Below are 12,500 nucleotides of genomic sequence, written 5' to 3'. Positions count from 1 at the left end.
TATCTATCTATCTATCTATCTCTCTATCTATCTATCTATCTATCTATCTATCTATCTATCTATATGTAAGCATATATACCTACATATATATGCACACATTTTTGTCATGCATACTTATATACGTCCATGCATTCAAAAATCCATGTACATACATCACTGGTTTTCTATAACATGAAAGAACGAGATCTGTAGGCAAGATGATTCTGTGGATACAAATATAAAATTCCACTTTGAAGTGGAAGGTATAATAACTCATAAAATGAAAGAATGCTGCTGAAATTTTCCTATCAAGACTTCAATAACATGCAAGCATTACAGGCCAGGCATAATGATCTTGGACTGGGAAAGGAATTTATGCATAGTTATTGAAATCAGTATCCTTGCAGATTTCAACATAATGATAAAGATTACCGAAAGGAGAAAGATACATAAATATCTGTGCCAGACTGATGAGAAATCTGTAATTAATCTACCCGGCTAGTGGTTTACGTTTCTACCAGTAATAACTGGGGCACTTGGGTGTGAGTCTAAACAATTAACTGCGAGTCTGAAGATATTGGATTTCACGAAACTAGAATTAACACGCTCAATTTGGAGATTACAGCCAGAACCAATGAACTAGATTGTTAGACTATGTAGAACTTCCGAGAAATTTAGCATGCGATAAGTGCATATACACGTATATATAGATCCGTGCATGCAATGCCATCTTTGCTTGCATCATTGTATGTGTGTGCACATACATAGGCGTATGTTTAGATGTTTATGCGCATACTTGTATACATACGTGCATGTAACGACGCACACATACGTGCATATATACGTACATATAGATATGTATGCCTACGTACATAACTACCCCGGTGATGTTTGAATTCCAATGAAAGAGTCTGGTTTCTAGGTTAGAAAATACTTCTCTTTCCATTGGTGATAAATATAAAGAAGAAAAATGGGAAACATACATAAATTCATACTCCCATCGATCGATCGATCCATCTAATCTATCCATATATACATACATTACACGCACATACACTCGCTCACAAACACACACACATACTCTTTTATTCCGCTTACATACATACGTACGTACATACATACATACATACATACATACATACATACATACATACATACATACGTATATAAGATCCCAAGTTGAGCATGAATGAATTAAAATTCTTAAGGAGAGAATGCGTGGAGGCGCAATGGTGCAGTGGTTAGGGCAGTGGACTCGCGGTTGGAGGATCAGGGTGTCGATTCCCAGACCGGGCGTTGAGTGTGTTTATTGAGCGAAAACAGCCAAAGCTCCATGAGGCTCCTGCAGGGGTTGGTAGCGACCCTGTTGTACTCTTTCTCACCAACTTTCTCTCACTCTTTCTTCTTGTTCCTTGAGTAACGCTACGATGGACTGGCGTCCCGTCCAGCTGCGGGCGTGGGAGGACACATACGCCATAGAAACCGGGAAACCGGACCCATGAGCCTGGCTAGGCTTTAAAAGGGCGAGAAAGAAAGAAAGAAAGAAGGAGAGAATGCAACTTGCTAATTCATTTGCAACAAATATCAAGGTGTCTAAAACGATAAAGAACTGCAAATGCTTCTTAAGATTTAAATGATGATAAGACAAACAAGATGCTTCCTTTGTAATCTTGAGACCAATATACATACATGCATACATGCATGCATTCATGCATACAAACATGCAAACATACATAATACGTACATTCATACATATATACATACATGCATACAACACTAGTACATTTAGATGGTAGGCCTCCACATTGAGATATCACCGACATGACTTCCAAAGATTGTTTTGAAAAGCCACTGTCTGCGTTATATATATTTACTTGTATATGTATCTTTTTGTATCTAGGTATATATAACATGTATATATAATTATGTAAAACACACGCATCCATCCACCCAACACACACACACATATATATACGTATATATATATATATATATATATATATATATATATATATATATATATATATATATAATACAAATGATATATGAGCATATGCATGTACACATACATATATGTACATACCTACATCTACATGTATATATAGATGCATATCCGGGTATAGGACGTCAAAAAAGGAACGGGAACATAAAGCACAAAAAAACGGACTTTTTTTACAGACAATAAAATGAACACATAGGAAAACAGACGCGCCACTTATGGAACTTTTCCTTCATCAGCTGCCTGTATTCTAAACTAGGCGTTTATATATATATATATACACGTATATTTATGTATTTGTCTATCTATCTATACATCTATACTTCTATATCTATATATATATATGCATGTATATATGTAGTGTGCATGCTCCTTTGTTGTTTTTTTTTTAATTATGTACTTGGATTGTTCTGGAAACAAACAAAGCTCCCTCTCTGGAATGTGGTTAAGAGCGACGAAAAAATGTGATCTCGTGTACTTTAGAAAAGTCTTACATATTTTTATTGTCTCGTTTACAGATTATATTTATATAAAGTGCACATCACCTGTTTTTTCTCTTCTTGCCTGTTTTTCTCTTCGTGACGGACGCTTACACATTTACTAACAAAGCTACGAGCACTTATAATTACTGGTACAAATATGAATCTATAATTTGAGTAGACAGACACACACACACACACATTTTCCCAACGGAATATTTATAGACAGTTGTGTGGAAAACAAGCAGCTTATATATATATATATATATATATATATATATATATATATATATGCATACTCATATATACACATACATATATTCCCATTTTCATTTTGAGTGTCTACGTGTGAATGTGTATACACAATATAGTCACATACCACAGTCACATATACACAAACCAACGATGGAACATGTATGTGAATGTTCAGCTTGCTGGAAATAGCAACCGATTCTCGCGCCCTCATCAAAATTAATCACCGCTATCTTTAAATCGAAGACATAGAACATGTTGCATAATGTACTCCAAGATAGACCATATCAGAAACTAAAAATATATATAAATAAATTATATAAAGATATAAGACGGGACAGTCGTGGTTGGAATGCTTTTGATCGCAGTCATGTGTTTGATCAGTTTTGAGTAAAAGCTAAACAACAAAAACAACAACAACAGTAACTACTACTACTACTACTACTACTACTACTACTACTACTACTACTACTACTACTGCTGCTGCTGCTGCTGCAACCATCGCTACCACTACCACTGTCACCACTATCACTACCACCTACCAACGCTTTCACTACCACCGCCACCACTACTACGGCTACTACTACCACCGTCACGCTGCAGACGACAACGGTGAACACCACCACCACCACCACCACTACTACTACCATCGTAACAACAATCTAGTCCTTTTTTAATCATATGCATTTTGTGGTGTGCGAGTAATCCAAAGGGCCATCTTTATGACACACACATACATACACACATATACACATACATACATACACATACATATACACATACATACATACATACACACACACAAACACCCGTATACACGCACACACACACAAACACACACACACACACATACACACGCACACAGCGTCACGCTGAGAGTTGCATTAAGAGTACACGTGTCTGTGGAATACTCGACCACATTTTACACGTTAATTTAACGAGTAGGTAGTTCTGTTGGTTGATCCAACAACTGGAATAGTCATTGTCGTCGAAGCCACCACCACCACCACCACCACCACCACCACCACCATCCCCGCTGCTATTGTCGTCATCGTCATCGTCATCGTCATCGTCATTGTCATCATAATCATCATCTTTATCCTTATTGCATATCTGAATACAAAGTTATGCACATGCATGCAACCACATTACACATGGAGTGAATATGCATACATCGTTAAAGTAAGTGCCGAAATTCACACACACATACACACACACAACCCATGCCAAATGTAGTGGGGGTGGATATGAACGACTAAGTCTTGAAATCTTTCGGGGTGGTGCCCCAGTATGGCCGTAGTCTAATGCTTGTTAACATGTAAGAGTGTTAAAAATTATATACATTAAACTTCATACACGCAAAGGCACATACATACACTGAGAGGAAGAGTGAGAGAATGAGAGAGGGTGAGATGGATAGTGGGAGGGAGAGACAGAGACAGAGAGAGATAAGGAGAGAGCGTGAGAGAGTGGTAGGGTGAGAAAAAATAGAGAGAGAGGGAAAAAGAGAAAGGCAACGTGAGAGGCGGAGTGAGTGAAAAGTAGTCTTTTTGTTTAAACATGTTTTGTTAATTAGTCCCAGGTCAAAATTGATCGAAAAGAATGACCCAAATTAATCTAGCCATTTTTTTCCAGGGGTTTTGTAGGGCTACATTGTCTAATTTCTAAAACATTCCTATTTCTTAGTTTGGAAGGGATAATTTTTTGATTGCTATTTCCAGCATGCTAAGCGACTTAATAGGTCATTGCATTACACACAACGTTGCCTGAGGCGCGGCTGTTCGACAGGTCCAAGCAATCACGTGATCCTCATTTACATATAAAACACATGCGCGCGATCACAGACATACACACACACACACACACACACATACACACACTCACACACGCACATTTACATACATGAAAAATCACATATATACACATGCTCGTAATTTAAACGACTATGCTGAATCTATTTTAATGATTCTAAAAGCCCTCTTTCGAAATCCTGGTTTTGCCCATCATACGCTATCATGTAATGGTATCATGTCATCACATAATACTATACGTTATAAAATTTACAAGTTCATATACACACACACACACACACACACACACATATATATACATATATATATATATATATATATATATATATATATATATATATATATATATATATATATAAACAAATAGTAAATGAGTATATGCATATATACGTACAGGTATGTGCATACCGACATCCACCTGTATGCATAGGTGCATATCTGGGTACAGGACATTGCAAACAAAACGTACACGAGAAAACACACAAGCCACATAGAGAACATTCTTCTTCATCAGCTACCCCCGTTTTAACACCGGCGTTTCGAAGAGCTGGGCAGGACGCATCGTTAAAACGGCTCTTCCCATGGACCGCAAATTAAATTTGTATACACAAATTAAATCTTGCCATGGAGGAATGTAGTGGCGGACAAAAAACAAGACAGGAAAACAAACAGAAAAGGCTTTACGGCCAGACGAGAATATATATATATATATATATATATATATATATATATATATATATATATAAGGTTAAGGAGGGTATTGGAGTCAACCAAACCCAAAGATACAGGTAATACCGAGTAAGTGCTGTATACCGGCTAGCTTTGCCCCATTCGTTGTATGAACAGGATTGGGGATTATAAGTCGTGTATTAGCTAGCGTATGTATGAATATATAAAAGGATAAAGAGAACAATAGTAAAGTTAGAAATATATTTTATCCATAAAATATATTTCTAACTTTACCATTGTTCTCTTTATCCTTTTATATATTTATACATACATATATATATATATATATATATATATATATATATATATATATGTATGTATGTATGTATAAGGATTGTTCTGTCTAACTATCCCTCTAGCTGTGTGTGTGTGTGTGTGTGTGTGTGTGTGTGTGTGTGTGTGTGTGTGTGTGTGTGTGTGTGTGTGTGTGTGTGTGTGTGTGTCATACTATATAATTTAGGAACAGAATGCTGTCAGTCTTCAGCCAATGATTGTTTCTCATGTAACAGGTATTCAAAGTAAATACCAGGAAAGCATTATGCTAAACACACATACGCCCGCATCTATGTACGTTTGTGTGAGTTTGTGTGTGTGTGTGTGTGTGTGTGTGTGTGTGTGTGTGTGTGTGTGTGTGTGTGTGTGTGTGTGTGTGTGCGTGCATGTATGTATGTCTCTATGTGTGTGCGCCTTTCTGTTTGTCCCCCAACATCATCGCTTGACAATCGGAGTTGGTTTGCTTACGTTTCGTAAAGTAGCGGTTCGGCAAAAAGACAACGATAGAATAAGTATCAAACTTCAAAATATAGAAGTATTGAGACCAATAAGTTCAAGTAAACTCCTACAAAGCGGTATATTAGTATGGCTACAGCATGGCCGCAGCCTAATGGCTGAAACAAGTAAAAGTTTATGTATATATATATAGTTTGTGTGTGTGCATGTATATAGTTGTATATATATAGTTCTTTACGTACATGTGTATATATATATCTTTTATACATCCAACCAAGTGCTTTCACATACCAACTTTCTCACCTATACACACACACACACACAGACACACACACAGACACACACACACACACACACACACACACACACACACACACACATATATATATATATATATATATATATATATATATATATAAGCACGTAAAAATCTGGGTCGTCCGGCAGTATCGACGACGGTACATATTCCAGTCGTTCCATTATCAGAAATACGTACTCGTTGCATTAGTTAATGGCTGTGTATTCCACTGACACGTGTACTCTTAATATATAACACTCAGGAAGAGACAGCACGGCGTTTTACTATCATTCATAAGGCATTAATCATCTGATGTTAAAGTTAAAAAATTCACCCCTTCAACATACCATGTAGTGATACAGAAGCTGGGTCCTCGTGATTGCGAACCAAACTTGTTAACCCCTCGGCCATGCCTACTTGTATAAACATAAGTATATATGTATATGTATATATATGTATATATATGTATATATATATATATATATATATATATATATATATATATATATATATATATATATATATATATATATACATAGTGATTCTATACACGTAACATAACATACAGCCAATGTTTAGAACCTCATCTGCTAGTTTGTATTAAAGACAAACTGATTTATTTTTCGAATTATGGTTTTCAACAAACGTATAAAGTTATCTTCACTTCGAAATCACTATCAACCCGCTCCTTCTAAAAGACTTATAAGGATCTACTAGAAATTGCTGTTATATGTATAAATTGATATAAACATACGCACACACACATGTGTCTGTGCGTGTGTATGTGTATGTGCCTGTGTGCATTATATATATATATATGTATATATATAAATATACATACATATACATATGTATGTCTTATATATGTATGGATGTATAAATACATGTATGCGTACGTATGTATACATACATATGTATGTACGTGCGTGTTTTATGCGTGCGTGTTTCCATAAATTACTAAAACAGACAGAGTAACAATTGGGTCCGAGCTTTATTGATGTTTATCGGATCTTCAAGACTAGCCATACTTTAATTATGTTAAAAGTACAGGGTGAATGAGAGTGAGAGAGAGTGAGAGAGAGAAAGAATGAGAGAGAAAGATAAGGGGGAGAGAGATATATATATAAGGGGAGAGAGAGAGAGAGATAAGCGGGGGGGGGGGGGGAGAGGCGGGGAAGCACGACGAAACCAACCCTTGAGGAATAGGGGGCCCATGCCGTTTTCGGTCTTGTTTATGGATATAGTACATGAAGGTTAGATAATAACAGAAAAGTACTGACTTTCCAAACTGTGTCGGGTTTTATGTAGAAGAAAACATAAATATACACGCAAATATACACGCGTATATATATATATATATATATATATATATATATATATATATATATATGTATATATGTTTGGTGAAAGTAAAGAATAAGTACACCTGGTGTTTAGGGTTAGAGATACGGTTAGGGTTTAGAGTTAGGGATACGAACTTGACCATGCTGGAGCATCGATCGAATTGGAAAGGAAAAAGGAGAGAGTGAGTGAGATAGATAGAGGTAGATAGGTAGATAGATAGAGAGAGAGAGAGAGAGAAAGAGAGAGAGAGAGATAGAGAGAGAGAAAGAGACAGACTATAAAACATTTTGTTCTTATTCTCAACTTTTTCAAACAAATGCACCTGCATATCAATCTATTTATCTAACTATATATATATATATATATATATATATATATATATACATTATATATGTGTTTGCATATATATATATATATATATGTGTATGTGTGTGTGTGTGTGTGTGTGTGTGTATATGTTTATATGTATATTTATAATGTAATCACATATGTGTGTGTGCATTTTGCGTGTAGACACACATAAACATGCGCACACACACAAACACACGTGCAAACACATTTACATATGCACACACACACATACATACATACATCCAAACATACATTCACACCTATGTACACATACACACAATATATATATATATATATATATATGTATATATATATATATATATATATGTACATATATACATATACAATATATATACACACACTATATATATACATACACATATGTTTTTATTTGTTTTAGTCATTTGACGGCGGCCATGCTGGAGCACCGCCTTTAGTCGAACAAATCGACCCCAAAACTTATTCTTTGTAAGCCTAGTACTTATTCTATCGTTTGCTTTTGCCGAACCGTTAAGTTACGGGGAAGTAAACACACCAACATCGCTTGTGAAGCGATGTTGGGGGGACAAACACAGACACACAAACATATGCATATATATGCGCACGTATGTATGCGTGTATATACATATATATATATATATATATATATATATATATATATATATATATATATATATATATACACACCAGGCTTCTTCAACAAATCCACTCACAACGCCTTGGTCAGCCCGAGGCTATAGTAGAAGACACTTGCCCAAGGTGCCACGCAGTTGGACTCAACCCGGAACCATGTGGTTGGTAAGCAAGCTACTTACCACACAGCTACATTACGTGATTAAGATGCAAGATTTGGGATGCATAATCACTCGAACATACTCATTGAATAAATATATTTTTGTGCATATGCCTGTGTTGGTTCGCGAGAGTGTATATAGATGTGTACATAAGTAGCACATGGTCTTGAAAACATAACAGAATATGTTGAGAGTATACACACTGCTAATTGTAATATGAGCAAAACACAACCAAACAAACAGGAAAATATGGGTACATGTATGTATGAATGTATGTATGTATGTATGTATGCGTATGTGTGTATGTATGTTTGTATGTATGTATATATGTATGTGTGTATGTATGTGTGAATGTATGTGTGTGTGCTTGTATGTGTGATATATATATATATACATACACATATACATAGGTATATATATATATATATATATATATATATATATATATATATATATAAAGTACAGTCTTACTTGCAAAATGGACGTGAGCGTTAAATGATGTAATAATACAAAAAATATATATGCATGTATACACACATATATGTATATACTTTCATCTACATGTGTATATAGATGCATATCAGGGTACAGGACGTTAGAACAATGAACTACAGACAACGGAACGAACACATAGGAAAACAGAAAGCCACTTGGAATTATTCATCAGCTGCCTCTATATATATGTATATTTACATACAAATATATATATATATATATATATATATATATATATATATATATATATATATATATATATATATATATATATATATGTATATATATATATATATATATATATATACACATATATGCCCATACACATATTTACACACACACACAGACACAGACACACACACACACACATATATATATACATATACATACACAGGCGAACATGTTCGCCATATACACACACACGTAACAAAGAGACAGCGGCATGAAGGTTCAATAGCCTGTAATAGTCAACTAGATTATATATAGCATACGTAACGAGGAAACGTATACAAAAGGTGCACAAAGATATGTACACGCCCAACGCACACGATCACAAGTACAACACCTAGCAGAAATACAAACACCAAACACACACTGATGTTTTTACGCAAAACATATATTTATACATAAATGCACACACATATACAAAGATATATGTCATTAGAACAGCAGCGTTACGTACAAATCGGACTGAAACCCGCCAACTCACCCCCACCTTCCAAAAATACGTAAGCCGGAATGGAGCTCCGTAATTTGTATGTTGAACGCTGATTATAATATCTGAGATACGTAAAATGTTCAGGACACGCTTAAGTTAGAATGGTTTCGAAGGCGATATATGTGTGTGCGTGTATGTATGTATGTATGTATGTATGTATGTATATATATATATATATATATATATATATATATATATATATATATATATATATATATACATACATGTACGTACATATATGTATATATATATTATGTATATGCTGTATATACGTATCTATCTATCTATCTATCTATCTATCTATCTATATGTATATATGTGAGCGTGTTTGTGAATGTGTGTCTCCGTTTTTTGTGCATATACATACACAAACACTCACGCACACACACACATATACACATACACAAAAACACACGTATACGCACACACACTTGCATAATATATTCAAAACTTAACAACTAGAATTGACCGGTAAAAAACAAGCGTTATAAAACTCCAGTCAGAGACGACAATACACTGATCCATTTGTATATGCATATATACATAAATGCATACGTAGAAACACACGTACGTACGTTCATACGTACACACATCCATAATGGCAAACATAAATATACATATATATATGCACATACATAATTGAATATATACACATGAGTGTATATATATATTCTTTTACGTGTTTCAGTCATTTCATTGCGCCTTACTCGAACAAATCGACCCCCTCGACTTATTCTTTGTAAGCCTGGTACATGTTCTATCGGTCTTTTAAGCCGAACTGCTATGTTACGGGGACGTAAACACACCAACGTCGGGTGTGTAGCGATGTTAGAGGGACAAACACAGGCACACACAAACACATACACAAATATATGCATACATATATCAGTTGCCGACTACCAAGTCCACTCATAAGGCTTTGGTCGGCCTGAGGTTATATATAGTAGAAGACACTTGCCCAAGGTGCCACGCAGTGGGATTGAACCCCGAAACATGTGGTTGGTAAGCAAGCTTCTTACCACACAGCTACTCGTGCGCATATTACATGCATAGATCTGTGCGTGCAAGATGCGTGCGAACATGCGTTTACATATTTATTCATGCATATTATATTTGTATTTTCGTATGTACATGTTTATCTATCTATCTTTCTATCTATCTATCTATCTATCTATCTATCTATCTATCTATCTATCTATCTATCTATCTATCTATCTATATGCATGTTATTTGTAGTAAAGCTTGTACATACATGCACACCCGCAAATACACACACAAAACACATATAATCACTTACAGATAATCCAATATCATAGAAGCATATATAGTTACATAATATATGAATTTACATATATCCATGTCTATACATGTATAACATAACTCACACACACGTACATATCTTACATATATATATTTATACATATGTTTCTGTGTATGTGTGTGCGTCCGTGCGTACATGTGCGTACGTACGAAGACAAAATCATAAACAGGACCGTTGACCTACACGCAAAAGACTACATTATATGGCGGTAGACAGCAGTTTTATTTTTCTTTTCTTGTGCAAGTTTTCACGACAGAAGCTCCGTTTCTTAGCCGACGACCGGTGGCTTAATTACTCCAGAATAAAATCACACACACACAAACAGAAGCATGCTTGTACACCCGTCTCACACACTTACACACAAACTTACACACGCACGCATACACACATACACAAAACAAACAACAACAATAACAACGTACATATAGATGGATACATCGATATAAATATATACGGCAATCTGTGCGTGCGTGTAAGAATATATGTATGTATATATATATATATATATATATATATATATGATACGATATTTATGTTACAAGTAACTTTAGCACTGACCAGTTGAGTTGTTAGTTTGCTTCAGTAATTTTGTCTCTAAAAAGTATTGTTACGATAGAAAGAACAAAGTAATTACATGCGAAGAGATTTCTTTCAGAAGAATATAGTGCATGTACGTGTGCATATGTGCGCGCGTGTATGTTAGCGTGTCTTTGTGTGTGTGTAAGTGAACATATGTATACATATATATATATATAAAGTTAAAACTTACTTGAAATATATATATATATAATGTGACGGTACGTACTCTGTAGGGCCCAGAATACGGTGGACGGATTTGTGATGGTAGAAGTTTATGTTGTAACGGTTGAGATTAATTTGTAAACAATAATATGGAATGTCCATCGGAGTCGTCACCTTGGAACTTAAAAGGCTATCTAGGATCGAATCCACGCCATCCCTGCAAAATCCACTACACACACACACAGTATATATATATATATATATATATATATATATATATATATATACTCACCCAAATACACACACGAACAATATGTATATATAAGTACATATATATAACATGCGTTTGTATATATTTATATATATATACACACACTGGCATATATATGTGTGTTGCTATATAGAATCGTACATACACACATAATACATACATACATAAATGCATACATACATGTATGTA

The 12,500-nt window shown here is 34.9% G+C and overlaps 1 protein-coding gene across 4 annotated transcripts in view; it reads right to left on the bottom strand.

Annotated features, from left to right (window-relative positions):
* Positions 1 to 12,500, bottom strand: part of LOC106868708 (uncharacterized) — a 244,967-nt gene that overhangs the window by 229,931 nt on the left and 2,536 nt on the right. The gene's annotated exons all lie outside the window — the stretch shown is intronic.

The sequence above is a fragment of the Octopus bimaculoides genome, chromosome 3, assembly GCF_046866305.1.
Source record: "Octopus bimaculoides isolate indiv1 chromosome 3, ASM4686630v1, whole genome shotgun sequence".
Taxonomy (NCBI): Eukaryota; Metazoa; Mollusca; class Cephalopoda; order Octopoda; family Octopodidae; genus Octopus; species Octopus bimaculoides.
Note: the sequence above shows the minus strand (reverse complement) of the source record. Positions and strands in the feature narration are given on the sequence as shown.